Source organism: Phocoena phocoena, chromosome 5, assembly GCF_963924675.1.
Source record: "Phocoena phocoena chromosome 5, mPhoPho1.1, whole genome shotgun sequence".
Lineage (NCBI taxonomy): Eukaryota > Metazoa > Chordata > Mammalia > Artiodactyla > Phocoenidae > Phocoena > Phocoena phocoena.
Genome location: NC_089223.1, coordinates 80,054,952 through 80,070,711, shown reverse-complemented (window position 1 = coordinate 80,070,711; position 15,760 = coordinate 80,054,952).

Genomic DNA, 15,760 nt, shown 5'->3' with positions numbered 1-15,760 from the left:
CAACTGGTTACACTATTTAAATATATCACCATGTTGCTTCATGATTTAAAAAAAAAAAACATACTAAAAAGTGAGCCTACACTCTAAAACAGTGTTTCAAGTGTAGAGGGAAATTCCATAGAAAAATTACTTTCAAAGAGATTCTGGTCATTTTTGGAAAAAGTACTGTATAGATTTACATGATGACTACTTTGCAGAAGAAAATATTTGATTAAAAAATATATGCTATAGGACAGAGGGCAGATAGCAGAAGCAAGAACTACAATCCTGCAACCTGTGGAACAAAAACCACATTCACAGATAGACAAAATGAAAAGCCAGATGAAGGAACAAGGTAAACACCAGAAAAACAATTAAATGAAGTGGAGATAGGCAACCTTCCAGAAAAAGAATTCAGAATAACGATAGTGAAGATGATCCAGGACCTCAGAAAAACAATTGAGGCAAAGATCGAGAAGAAGAAAGAAATGTTTAACAAAGACCTAGAAGAATTAAAGAACAAACACCTAGAAGAATTAAAAAACAAACAAACAGAAATGAACAGTGCAATAACTGAAACAAAAAATATACTAGAAGGAATCAGTAGCAGAATAACTGAGGCAGAAGAATGGATAAGTGACCTGGACACAGAATGGTGGAATTCACTGCCCCAGAAGAGAATAAAGAGGAAAGAATGAAAAGAAATGAAGACAGCCTATGAGACCTCTGGGACAACATTAAATGTACCAACATTTGCATTACAGGGGTCCGAGAAGGAGAAGAAAGAGAGAAAGGACCCGAGAAAATATTTGAAGAGATTATAGTTGAAAACTTCCCTAATGTGCAAAAGGAAATAGCCACCCAAGTCCAGGAAGTGCAGAGAGTCCCAGGCAGGATAAATCCAAGGAGAAACACACCAAGACACATAGTAATCAAATTGACATAAATTAAAGACAAAGAAAAATTATTAAAAGCAACAAGGGAAAAACGACAAATAACAAACAAGGGAACTCCCATAAGGTTAACAGCTGATTTCTCAACAGAAACTCTACAAGCCAGAAGGGAGTGGCACAACATATTTAAAGTGATGAAAGGGAAGAACCTACAACCAAGATTATGCTAGCTGACAAGGATCTCATTCAGATTCCATGGAGAAATCAAAAGCTTTACAGACAAGAAAAAGCTAAGAGAATTCAGCACCATCAAACAGGCTCTACAGCAAATGCTAAAGAAACTTCTCTAAGCAGGAAACACAGAGAAGAAAAGGATCTACAAAAACAAACCCAAAACAGTGAAGAAAATGGTAATACGAACATACATATCGATAATTACCTTAAATGTGAATGGATTAAATGCTCCAACCAAAAGACACAGGCTCACTGAATGGATACAAAACAAGACCCATATATATGCTTTCTATAAGAGACCCACTTCAGACCTAGAGACACATACAAACTGAAAGTGAGGGGATGGAACAAGATATTCCATGCAAGGGGAAATCAAGAGAAAGCTAAAGTATCAGGTAAAATAGACTTTAAAGAATTTTATAAAAGACAAGGAAGGCACTACATGATGATCAAGGGTTCAATCCAAGAAGAAGATATAACAATTATGAAGGTTTATGCCCCAACATAGGAGCACCTCAATACATAAGGCAAATGCTAACAGCTATAAAAGTGGAAATCTACAGTAACATAATAATAGTGGGGGACTTTTAACACCTCACTTACACCAATGGACAGATCATCCAGGCATAAAATTAATACAGAAACGCAAGCATTAAATGACACAATAGACCAGGTAGATTTCATTGGTATTTATAGGACATTCCATCCGAAAACAACAGATTACACTTTCTTCTGAAGTGCACATGGAACATTCTCCAGGATAGAGTACATCTTGGGTCACAAATCAAGCCTGGGTAAATTTAAGAAAATTGAATTCATGTCAAGCTTCTTTTTCAATCACAGCACTATGAGATTAAAAATAAATTACAGGGAAAAAAAATGTAAAAAACACAAAAACATGGAGGCTAAACAATACATTACTAAATAACCAAGAGATCACTGAAGAAATCAAAGAGGAAATTAAAAAAAAAAAAATATATATATATATATGATAATATAATCTCTCATACTGCTTTTATTTTATAACATCTGAAAGTCTAAAAGTCTCTTATTCTACTTGCTATCTAGGTGGTGCTTGTGTATTGGTTTTTGGCACCATCATAGACCTCAGTTCACATAATCTTACCTATTTGCTCCATAGCAGTTACATCCAGGACACTCAATAATAAATACTCATCCTATATCTAGGGTCCAGATATTCTACCTACCTCTTTCTGGCCCCATCCCTAGAACTTATTTATACCCATGGTACACTTCCACGAATAGTGTTCCTTCCTGAAAATAAAATAAAGCAAAATCAGAAAACACCTACTTATTCCTCACTCTCCTGCTTTTTCCCTGTCTTGTCTATTCAGTTTCCTGGGTCTCAGTTGTAAGAACTTGATAGACCAATACTTGGAACTATAGTATGGCACTGTTTCCCATGGTGACTGGTGTCAGTTCTTTCCTTTTATCATCTGTTCTAACTTATTCTGACATTATCTTTCTTTTCAGCATACAACCAAAATGCATCAGCATTAGTGTAGAATCTGTAGTTAAACATACACATATTGGCTATGTGAGTTAAAGTAAATTCACCCCGTATTAATATTGGCATACAGTATAACATCCAGAGACACAATCTTACAGGATAATTAAAATACTTACCTTTAATATATGAGTTTGTTTTGAAAAATAAACCCTACACTTGCACACAAAAGTAACATTTACCAAAAAATTTCCAAGTTATTTTCTCAGAGGAATATCTCCTACTACTGTCATGAGAGTTGGATGTCAGGAGCAATTTAATTATCTCATACTTTTAGAAAGTTATATCCTTTGTTTAGACAGTAGAAATTAAGGTTTTAAGTCTGAATATAAATACAAAAAATGGGAGGTTGGCAATATAAGGTTTTACATATAACTAAGAATGCTTATTTTTTTTATAAAGTTGTTTTGTTTCTAAAGTTGGCTTTATAGCCAATTAGGTTTTGCTGTGTTATGGGACATTTCATATTAAACAATGAGTAAAAAAGTGTTTTCCATATGCTAAAGTTTTCAGGGATACTAATGAGCACTTTAGAATCTTATTTAAAGGAAAAATGTATATTCCAAAGTAATTTTACATTTTGTAAGAATTATGACTTGTAAATGTATACCTTATATATTAAAGCAAAGTCCAGTCAATACATATGTAAATAATGGAACTAATAATATAAAAATATGAATAACTTGTCAAATAAGTTTGCAAATGGTTAGCAGTCATTTGCTTTACATGAAAGTCAAATTATAAAAATTGGGGAAGGGGCTTCCCTGGTGATGCCGTGGTTTGAGAGTCTGCCTGCTGATGTAGGGGACACGGGTTCATGCCCCGGTCTGGGAAGATCCCACATACTGCAGAGCGGCTAGGCCCGTGAGCCATGGCCACTGAGCCTGCGCGTCTGGAGCCTGTGCTCCGCAACGGGAGAAGCTACAACAGTGAGAGGCCCGCGTACCGAAAAAAAAAAATTGGGGAAAACCAAAAAGTCATGTACTTTTATCTAAGTGGATTGATTATCTAATCATCTTTTTAAAGGGTTATGTGCTCTCAAATATATTATGAATCATTCTGAACTAAAAGATAATTTTTATAAAATGAATATTAAGGTTTTGTGTTGATCTTTATTTTTCAACAATGGGAGCAATGTTTCAATCTCAAACACTGGTATCAATAAGCCATTCTTACAAAGGCACTCAAATTTAATGGGGTCAGTCTGTGAATCAATTTATACACCAGGGCAGTGTTTTTTAAAAAATGATAGATAGAGCCATCAGTCAACAATTAGTGGATATAATCAGGGAAGGAGACAGTCAAAAGGAGCCCTACTAAAGCTGCTGTCATCTCAAAGTGACTATGCATATTCCCAGACCACACCCTCTGGAGAGCAATATCAGAGATTTTATACTACAGAGCAAATATACTTCAATAAAATAATCCAGCCAGTCAATAAACAAATATGTAAACAAACAAACAAGCTCTAGAGGAGTACAGAGAGGACCAATACCCAGATTTACTAAAATATCTTGTTGAAAATGTCCAATTTCTATCAAAAACTATGAGACATAAAAATAAGAAGAAAAGCATGAATTAAACACGAGGAAAGAACAGTAGGCAACAGAAATTTTCTATGAAAGAAATCAAATGTTCGATTTAACAAAGATCTCAAAGTAGCCATTATAAATACTTTCAAAAACTAAGGAAAAGCATAGTTTTAGAAGGAAAGGAAAGTAAGATGACTATATTTCATCAAAAAGAGATTATCAATCAGTAAAGAGAAAATATAAAAAAATCTAAGTGGAAATTCCACAGTGGAAAAGTACAACAACTAAAGTGAAATTTTTATAAAGGGGTTTCAACAATAGATTTGAACAGCTAGAAGAAGGAATTAGCAAACTTGAAGATAGATTGCTAGAAATTATATAATTTGAAAAACATAGCAAATAATGAAAAAATAGTGAACAGAGACACAAAGAAATTTAGAATAATATTTAGTGCCCAATATACATGTAGTTGGAGTGCCAGAGGAGAGGAAAGAAAGGAGCATGCAAAACATTTGAGGAAATAAGGTTCAGAAATCTCCCCAGTTTGGTGAAAACATTAAATTACACATTCAACTACCACAGTGAGCTCTAAGTGGAATAAAAAGAAAATGGCCCATAAACAAACTCACCATACTAAGAATGTTGAAAGCCAAAGATATTTAAAGCAGCAAGGGAATATCTACTAGTCACTTACAAGGGAACCCCGATAAGATTAAAAGCTGACTTTTCATCAGAAATTGTGGAGACCAGAAGGTTGTGACTTAACATACTCAAAGTGCTCAAAGGAAAAAAAAAAGTATCAGCCAATAATACTACATTCAACAAAACTCTTTAAAAAATAAAGATAAAAACTTAAAATCCTAGATAAAAATGGAGAGAAGCTGTTTCTAACAGACTGTCTTACAAGAAATAATAAAAGCATTTCTTCAGGCTGAAAGCAAGTGACTCCTGACAGTAGAATTCACACACACACACACACACACACACACACACACACACAAACACACACAAATATTTAAATAAAGATGGCTAAGTGAATATAAAATACAGTATAAATGCATAATTTTTCACCTTCTTTAAACTGATTTTTTTAATTGTATAAAGCAATGTGTATATAATTATTGAACCTATAACATTTAGAACTGTAGTATAATTGCCAGTGATATCATAAAGTAACTGGGTGGGAGCAAAGTTCTACTGGGCTAAGGAAAAGACAACAGATCGTAACTCAAACCTATAGGAACAAAAAAAAGACAAGAAACAGTAGATAGAATAGTTAATATTACAAAATTTGCAAATGTATACATGCTCTCATTTCTCAACTTCCTAAAAATTATATCAAGTAATAGACAAAACAATGAATGTAGGGTTTGTAACCCAACACTGTATATAGATGTAATGTGTATAATAATACCACAAAAAAAAGAAGAAAAAGTGGGTAGAGTTATACAGGAGTAACATTTATATATCTTACTAGAATTGTGATTTATCTTATAGATTCTGATAGCTTGAAATGTATATAGTAAGCCTTAGAGCAACAATTAAGGAAAAATCTCAGAAAATTATTGAGAAAAGATCATTAATGAAATTAAAATATTACATTAGGAAATACTTAATTCAAAAGAAAATCATAAAAGAAGAATGGAAGGATGAAAAAGATACAAGGCATATAGGGAAAAAATAAAATGATGGTGTAAATTCAACTATATCGATAATAACATTAAATATAAATAGATTAAATCTCTGCTGAAGGCAGATATTGTCAGCCAAGATGACAAAATAAGATTCTTCTACATGCTGTCCACAGGAGACACACTTTATCTAAAGATAAAAGTAAATTGAAGAAAAAGTGATGGAAAAAAAACATTGTGAAAACAGCAAGCACAGGAAAACCTAGGTGGCTATAATAATATCAGACAAAATAGATTTTAAAACAAAATGTTTTACAGTGATGAAGAGTAATATTTTATAATAATAAAAGGAGCAATCCATCAGGAAGATATAATAATTTTAAAACATATGTACCTGACATCTAGACACCAAAATACGTGAAGCAAAATCTTTCAGAAATGAAGAGAGGACTAGACCATCAACAGTATTTGTTGGAGACTATGCATCCCCACTTTTAAGAATGGATAGAATAATTAGGCAGTCTATCAACAAAAAAATGGAAGACTTAAGCAAGAGGAACACTGTAAACCAACTAAACCTAAGAGACATTTACAGAAGATTCAATGTAAAAACAGTAGAGGATACATTCTTCTCAAGTGCACATGGAACATTCTTCTGGAAGACCTTATCCTAGGCTATAAAATAAGCTTCAATGAATTTACAAGGATTAAAATCATACAAAGTATGTTCTTATACCAGAATGAAATAAGACACCAACAGCAGAAAGATGTGGGAAAATCATAAATATGTGGAAATTAAACAACATACTCCTAAATAGCCAATGAATTAAAGAAGAAATAACAAGGGAAATTAGAAAATATTTTGAGAAGAAAGAAAATGAAGACAGTGTAACATCTCATATGGGATGCAGCAGAAGCAGTGCTTATGCTTAAAGGGAATTTTATTGTAGTAAATGCCTTTATTAAAATGGAATTTAAAAAAAAGACCTCAAAGCAATAACCTAACAGTCACATTAAGAAAGTGTAAAAAGAAGAGTAAATTAAAACAAAGCAAACAGAAGAAAGGAAATAATGAAGGTTAGAGCAGACATCAGTGAAATACAAAATAGATAAACAATTGAAAAACTCAACAAAACCAAAAGCTGTTTCTATAAACAGATTAATAATAATGACTAAGCTTTAGCTAGATTGACTAAGAAAAAAATAATATACAAATTATTAATCAGAAATGAAAAGGGGCACTACTTCTTTATAGAAATAATTTAAGCAATTTACAGAAATAAAAATAATTATAAGGGAACACAGACTCCCAGCTTCCAGAACTGTGAGAAATAAATTTCTGTTACTTATAAACTACCCAATCTATAGTAATTTGTTATAGCAGCCCTAATGGACTGACAGACATGAATTTGGGGGGGCCAGGGATGGAATGCTATAGATTGAATGTTTATGTTCCCCCCAAATTCATATGTTAAAGAAAACCTAATTTCACCATGGTGGTGTTTGGAGGTAAGGCCTTTGGGAGATGATCAGGTCAGGAGGGAGGAGCCTTCATGCATGGGATTAGTTTCTTTATAAAAGAGACCACAGAGAGATCCCTTGCTCCTTCTGCCACATGAGGACTCAGTGAAAAGATTAAATCATGAATTCCAGGAAAGACTACTACTGGAGGAGAATAAATACAATTTTATTTTAATATCAGGTAGGGTAAATTCAATTGACAGTGGCCTTATCTCAGTTAATATTGAATAGCAATTTATAAATCCAGAGGGTACCATCATCCTGAATGTGAATAACTTTATTTCATGTATGTGATCCTTAAAGTCATTTTTGAAAATCTCATCAGTCTAAGATTGACATAAGATACCTGAAGTTTTAAAATCTCCCCCCTTAATTAGATTTAAATGTGAATGAAGGATTAACAATATAACTAGATATTTCAAATTCCATTTAAATATTTTCAAAACATTCTAAAATATGTAGGTTATGTTTCAAATTAATAAAACTTTTAATCTCATTAATTTAAAATGAGATAGAACCATGAATTAGTCAAGAAAGAAATAAAAGGAATGAAAGTAGGATGAAAGCCTGGAGAGAGGATGGGAGAAATCAATGGAGGAAAGGATGGAGGGAGGGTGGAGGGAGAAAGGAGTGGAAGGAACAAAATCATGAAAGCAGTTAATTGAACAAATGTGAAAATACATCTGTTCTTTCAGAGAACAAGCCCTTTAAAGTGACTGATTAACATGGAGTGCTGCAGGCTATTGCATAACTATTGATTTAATGAATACAGTTGATTGTACTTTTTCAAAAGTTAGAATTGCTAGGATTGTAGGAAGTTTAAAAAGCACAGAGTTCATTTTCTTGCCCTTGAGCAGAAATATTCCAATCTCTCAGAAACCATAGAATTTATCTCATTTTTTAAATATCCAGAGAAGGAAATCATGCAACTCCCTCCAGAAACATATCTTAGGCTCACAAAGAACAGTGTCGCAGAAGCATAACTTTTAGTTACCCACACAAATAGCTCATTAAGTATTGTTGAAAAGATGGAGATACTCTGGTTTTAAGGTAGCTATATGCTTACAGATGGGTCTGAAAATGGAGAATTAAGAAGACTGGGCTTGGTGGTGGTAAAGACTCTTCTTTAAAGTGTAAATTTTAACAGAAAAAAAATAATTGACATTATAAGTGAAGTAATATCATGGTAGATACCCCTTTATCAAAGAAAATGTGGATTTCAAAGGGAATAAATGTGATGTTCATTCCCTTGACTGAGTCCAAACCAAATAATCACTTTAAAGGGATAATGAAAAGTAACAGTAGGTTAAGAAAGAAAAAACAAAAACACATATCTTCGGGCTTCCCTGGTGGCGCAGTGGTTGAGAATCTGCCTGCTAATGCAGGGGACACGAGTTCGAGCCCTGGTCTGGGAGAATCCCACATGCCACAGAGCAACTAGTCCCATGAGCCACAACTACTGAGCCTGTGTGTCTGGAACCTGTGCTCAGCAACAAGAGAGACCGCGATATTGAGAGGCCAGCACACCGCAATGAAGAGTGACCCCCACTTGCCACAACTGGAGAAAGCCCTCGCACAGCAACGAAGATGCAACACAGCAAAAATAAATAAATTAATTAATAAACTCCTACCCCCAACATCTTCTAAAAAGAAACACATATCTTCAAATTCTTAATTCTTACCTAAAATACAAAACCTAAATATTTACTAAGATCCTTGCTTGATTTACCTATATAAATTCACACATATGAAGTTTCAGGACAAACAGCTGCTTTAATTACTTAGTTATAATTTAGATAACTGTACAGTAAATCTAGGTTTACTTTTATGTTGACATGTGGCCATTGTCACTTTCCAGTTAGAGAAAAAGGAAGAGAAAGAATATGGAAGCATGCTAGGCACAAGGAAATACTAACAATACTTTCTTTTGCATACCAAATTTGAAATGCTAATTCCACTGAGAGAAGGCTTTATTCATTCTAACTCATGACAAATTATATAGAATCCTGTTTCACTCTTAAAAACAGCCCTTTAAAATATGTTTTTGCTTTACTTTTCAAGGTGTCAACTTTACCATTTTTATGAATAAAGACCTTAATTAAATGACAGCCTGAATTTTGGCCTCTCTCACATAACATTTTAAGCAAATTAATATTGTAATAAATTTTTCATGTGACAAATATTTTAATTGCTTCAAGTGAAATAATTGTTTTGTCCATTCCATTTAAATCTTTTAGTTTAAGCTATAGCTTTAAAATTTAATAGAGATGTTCTTATATGGATATTTATTGATTAAATAATATCGTTTCTTTAAAAGATTTCTTCTTTTGACTAAATAACTTAAAAAAGTGAATATCTAGGCCCCAAATCCTCTGGATTATACAGAACTGAAAGAGAATTACTATTTAAAGCTGTAGTATTATGGAATTATTATACCTGTATAATTATAGTATATATGTAATATATAATTATAATACCTGTATAATTGTGCCATAGAGTATGTCTCTTCTTACCAATTTTTATTTCAACAAAAATAACAGGCTATTGCAAATAAATTTGTTTACAACTGACTTCACAGATTTTTATAATCAGATGAATTCTCATTCATATTTATCATCATTTGACATACATATCTACTTTTAAAAATTTTATAAATATTATACAGGGAGTATATATTTACCTATTTGAAAACAATTCAGATTTTGTTATGACAAACATATTTTTTCCAATAGCATTTAAGACGTAAGAAACCTTGTATTTCTTCACTGTTCTGAATAAAATCTATCCCTTGCATTCTCCTGGAATAGTCAGTAATATAACTCCAGCGTTTACTGAAACATCCATCTACTTTATGTAAGCCTTTAGCCGAAACCATGAGGACCTGAATTTTTCTGTGATTTTACTATTGTCCAGTTTTCAATTGCTTTTGTAGTATTTTAAATAGTAGATGATTGCTAGGACCAATTCTATATATTTATTTACTGTCTTTTCTCAGAGATATTACATTTTCAAAGAAAATTGATAATTTTGTCAAATTAATCTCGGGTGGCCTCGGCCTGCAGCAGCTTGAACCAGGGTTTCAGTTCCTGACCAGTGATTGAGGTTGGGTCACGGTGATAAGAGCATTGAATCCTAGCCACTAGACCAGTGGATGGTGACAAGGCCCTGGCCCTACGGCTTTGCAGAAAAAGAATTCCCACAAAGACGGAAAGTAGTGAAACAAGCAAAGTATTTATTAGGAGAAAAAAAAAAGAGTATAGTGCATGTGATAGACACACGGGTGGGCTCAGAGAGAGAGTCGCACCCTTGTGGCAGTTTGAATCACTTATATGGGGCATTTCTTCCGGGTTTCCTTTGGCCAATCATTTTGATTTGCCTGGTTCAAAGTCCATATTTGGTATATCTCAGGATCATCCCCTGTGTGTGCGCGCACATCTCTTAGCCAAGATGGATTCTACCTAAGAGGTCTATGGGTAGACTTGACATCACTTGGCATCACTCCTCTTTTGACCTCCAGGGAGCCTCTCTGTGCCTGTGTAGTTGGGAAGTTCTCCTGACTTCGAGAATGAGGAATATAAGGTCTCTTATCTTCTACCTGGGCTGGGCCCAGCCTCTTCTCTTATTTGTCCTGTTTTTCTCGTCTTGGAGTATCAGTTCACAAGGAACAAATTCCAACTGTGTGCCCTGGGGGCCCATCTATCTCTTGCCTCAAAATCACCCATCTTACCTAAGACATGATTTATCCTAAGGTGGTAAAACCTTCACTCCTTTCACTCCAGTCCTTTCAAAACCTTCTCAGACTGGTCACTAATCTCAGTCAAATGTTTTTATTAATAATCAAATAACAATCATGATGTAGTATAAGAAGGAAAAGAAAATGTATAAAGATTGCTTATTTATAGAAAATATCTTACAAATATTAACATAAAAGAATCAACAGCCAAACATTAGACTTTTAAAAAGTATTCAGAAAACCAAGGAAGTTAGATATTATATTAATAAACAAACTCAAGTGTGTATGATAAGGTAAAATTCATGTTAAAAGCGGACTGGATTATTCTTGAAATTTCTACCACTATTGGGCTAGATTTTATTTTCCCATGTTTTGTAGTCATATATAAAAAGAAAAATGTGTTTTACATAATTTTTAACTTTATGACAAACAACAAAGCAATCAAAATGATAAATTACAGCTTACATTTGGCTGGTCTCATTATCAGAGAACACAGGCAGTCAGGAGGGTGTGGCTAATGGCAAAGCACATTGACCTTCTAAAGAAGCAGGGACACTCCCCTTTGGGCAATTGTAAAAGAGTGTTGACCTAGCATTGCTGGCTATTCAGAATTTTTCAAGAAAAAGCAATTCTTTTTTTTTTTTTTGCTGTACGCGGGCCTCTCACTGTTGTGGCCTCTCCTGTTGCGGAGCACAGGCTCTGGACGCGCAGGCTCAGTGGCCATGGCTCACAGGCCAAGCTGCTCCGCGGCATGTGGGATCTTCCCAGACCGTGGAATGAACCCGTGTCCCCTGCATCGGCAGGCAGACTCTCAACCACTGTGCCACCAGGGAAGCCCTATTTTATTGATTCATTTAGATATTACCATATGCTCCCTTTACAAATTGCAGTTTAAATATTGTTACTTTTATCACTCTTCTGATAATGCTAGAATATCAGAACATTTAAATTCCATTTCCCCCTTTCTCCTTTTGCTTTTAATTTCTGTGCATCCTTTGTCTACAAATTTATGTGTATCTGACATGATGATTATTCAGTTAAAAACGTTTTGCACTAACAGATTTTGAAAAATTATGCCATGTTTTGAATGATATTTTTAATGTCATTTTAATCTAAAAAACTATAAAAAGTAATATTTATCATTCCAGTTTCAGGCAAAAAATTTACTCATTCTCTCAACACAGCAGTTTCTAGACAAAGAATATTATTTTCAAAGTATATTTGAAATATACTCTGTGTATGCATAAACCAAAATTGAAATAAAAAGTAAATATCTTTGTATGATTCTTTAGTCTGTTGTACTCATGCACTATTTTCATGTTTCAAAGAACTCACATGATCTTTATCTTGTCCTAAATGTATTTTTTCTATGCTAAATTTATACAGTATGGTGTGATTTTAAAGCAAAATACCATGAGCTCCCAATATGGCAATGGACCATAGAAAGAGTAAGATGAATATTTGAGAATTCCTGGGTGGTTTGGCTGACTGAAGAAGCACACATGATGTACATGTGAAAACAATGGGTTAAGTATCATCTGCTTATGCTGAAAGCAAAGAAAATTAATCACCATGTACTTCTGATTCTGATTTTGAATACCTGATTAAATGCTCGTCCTCAGACTCTCCACAACTTTCAAGATAATGACTCATTCACTGCCAATGTATTAGGGTCAGAATTCTCCCCAGAAACAGAACCAATAGGACATAAGAAATTGGCTTGTGCTATGGATGCTGGCAAACCCAAAATCTATAGAGTTGATATCTCAGTTCCTGTTCAGAGGCCATCAGGTTGCTGTAGAACCAGGAAGAGCCAGCGATCCAGTTTGAAGCCTGTCAGAACAAGAGAGAATTCTCTCTTCCTTGGAGGAGGGTCAACATTTTGTTCCATTCTGACCTTAAAATAATTGGATGAGACTCACATATATTATGGAGGTCACTCTGCTTTACTCAGTCTACCAATTTAAATATTACTCATCCAAAAACACTCTCACAGAAACATTCAGATGTTTATGTTCATATCATCAAATTTGGGAAGTTTTCAGCCATTATTTCTTCAAATATTCTCTCTGCCCCCATCTCTCCGTCTTCTACTTCTGGAATTTTGACAATGTGTGCATTCATCTCTTTTATGGTGTCCCACAAGTCCCTGAGGTTCTGTTCACATTTCTTCAATTTATTTTTTTTTTGTTTCTTAGATTTGATCATTTCCATCATTCTAACTTTAAGTTCACTGGTTCTTTTTCGGTCTGTTCAAATCTGCCTTTGAATACCTCTAGTGGATTTTTCATTTTCATTATTATACTTTTCACCTCCAGAATTTATTTTTAGTTCCTTTTTAGGTTTCCTCTCTCTTTGTCAATGTTTCCATTTTATTCATAAATTGTTTTCTTGACTTTCTCTTTATCTTTCTTTAATGTTTTGAGCATGTTTAAGATAGTTGTTTTAAGTAGATCCACCATCAGGTTTTTGTCAGGGACATTTTCTGTTGATTGATTTTTCCTTTGAATAAGCCATGCTTTCCTGTTTGTTTGTATACCTTGCGATGTTTTGGTTGAGAGCTGGACATCAAATAATTGAATCAAATAATGTAGCAGCTTTGGAAATCAAAGTCTCTCCCTTCCCCAGGGTTAGCTGGGTTTTGTTGTTGTTTTCACCTTTTTGATTGTTGTAGGCTGTTTCTGTATCGAGGATCAGTATGAGGTGTAATCTCAAGGTCTTCTCAGGTCTTTTCTGAGCCTGCACCTTCCTCTGGGCATGCATGGTTTGTGTTAAATTTCCCCCTAATATGTAGTTGCTTTTGATGTCCTCGTCTTCAATATTTGGCTCCCAAAAGGGTAAAATTAGAAAAATAAAGGGAGGGGGGAAATGTGCCAGCCCTTTTAAATTCTGTGAAAGTCATTTCAACCACAGAAGGAGGGGCTTGAAACATGAGTGGAGGTGTGACAACAATGGCTGGCCACTTCTGTGTCTGCATGTCTGTGATCAGAAGCAGCACTCAGGTATCACAGCCCATATTTTCAATCTTTGGAGGACAGCATCCTTTGTGCCCACCCTGGCTTCTGAGTGCTGTATGTAAACTGCTCCAGGAACATGTGAACAGGAGCCTGTCATAGAGCTAAGGAGTGAGGGATGGGTAGGTACTACTGTACTAAGATCTAAAATTTATGAAAATTAGCCACAATTTACCATCCAAGCCATGATCTGCAAGTGGTGACCATCAATAGGCTCCAGTGTTCTAAAATAGTTACATCAGACAGATTCTGCCAGTGCCATTATTGTCTAGTTGGGGAGAAAGATTTCTGGTGCTTCCTACTCTGCCACCTTCCCAGAATTTTCTCATCAAGAGAGTTATATTTTTAACACATAACCATTATTGCTTTGTTCAGTAAATATACATTTGATTTACCTTTGTAGTTTTATGTCTGTCATTTTACATTCTTTTCTGACAATAAATTCTCAGTTTGTGTGAAAATGTGTTTACTTTGTCATCACTTTTAGGATGTTTTCACTGAGTGTGGAATTATAATTTAATAATTATTTTCTTTCGACCTTTGAGGATATCATTCCATTGTCCATGTCTTCCATTATTTCTACTGAAAAGTCAAGTTAATGTCTTACTAATGCTCCTTTTATGTTTTTCCTTCCTCCCTCCCTCCCTTCTCCTTCCTCTTCTTCCTCTTTTTCTTCTTCTTTCTCCTCCTTCTCCTCTTCTTCTCCTTTTCCTCTTCCTGCTCTTCATCCTCCTCCTCTCAATTACAATTTACAGAATATCCTGAATCTGTGACTTACTGCCTCTTGACAGTTTTTGAAAATTTTTTTAAAATAATGTATCTTCAAATAATGTCTAATGCCATTCACTCTCTTCTTTTTCTCTGAGGTTCCAATTACATGTATTTTTGAACTTTTCCTTGTGTCCCACAAGGTTTTAAAACATTTTTGTGTATTTTTTATTCACCCCTCTGTGCTTCAGTCTATATGATTGATATTGATATATCTTATAGTTAGCTATTTCTGACTTCAGTGGTGTCTAATGTGAAAATTAATAAAGGGAAATCCCACTAAAGTGAAATCAGGAGACCAGAAGGGGGAGCTCTCTGCAGTATCACTCGATATTGATTACAGGAAGAATTGCCAGTTGCAGACCCTAACAAAAGAATCATCAACAGGAAAGAATCATCAGTTACAGGCCCAAATGGGAAAAGATGTACATTGCATCTACTACAAGAAATTGACTATGCCAGCAGCCCAGCCTATGAGAAACCATTATCACCCTGAACTCTCACATTTCCTCAATGCTCTTTCATTCAGCATTTCACTCCTGACTTCATCCTTTTTCTCTATAAAATAATGTTCTCTCCTTTATTTGTTGGCCTTGCCTATGGCTTTTGCTGTAGCTTGCATGTCCCAAATTGTAATTCCTCTGCTGTTCCTGAATTAACCCATTTTTGCTGATAAAATAACTCATTGTTTTATTTTTAAGGTCAACACTAATTTTTTGTGAAAGCTATCACTAGATTGTTTGTTACAAATGTTTGATTTTTCAGTTTCAGTATGTCTATTTAATTTTTTGTTATGCAATTCTATGGAAAAAATTTGTTTTTTCAATTGTTTTCTCCATATTTTGGTCTCTTTTCTTAAATATAACATAGATCTTTTAAAGACTTTGTCACCAATCTTTAATATCTGGATAATCCTTGGAAATATTT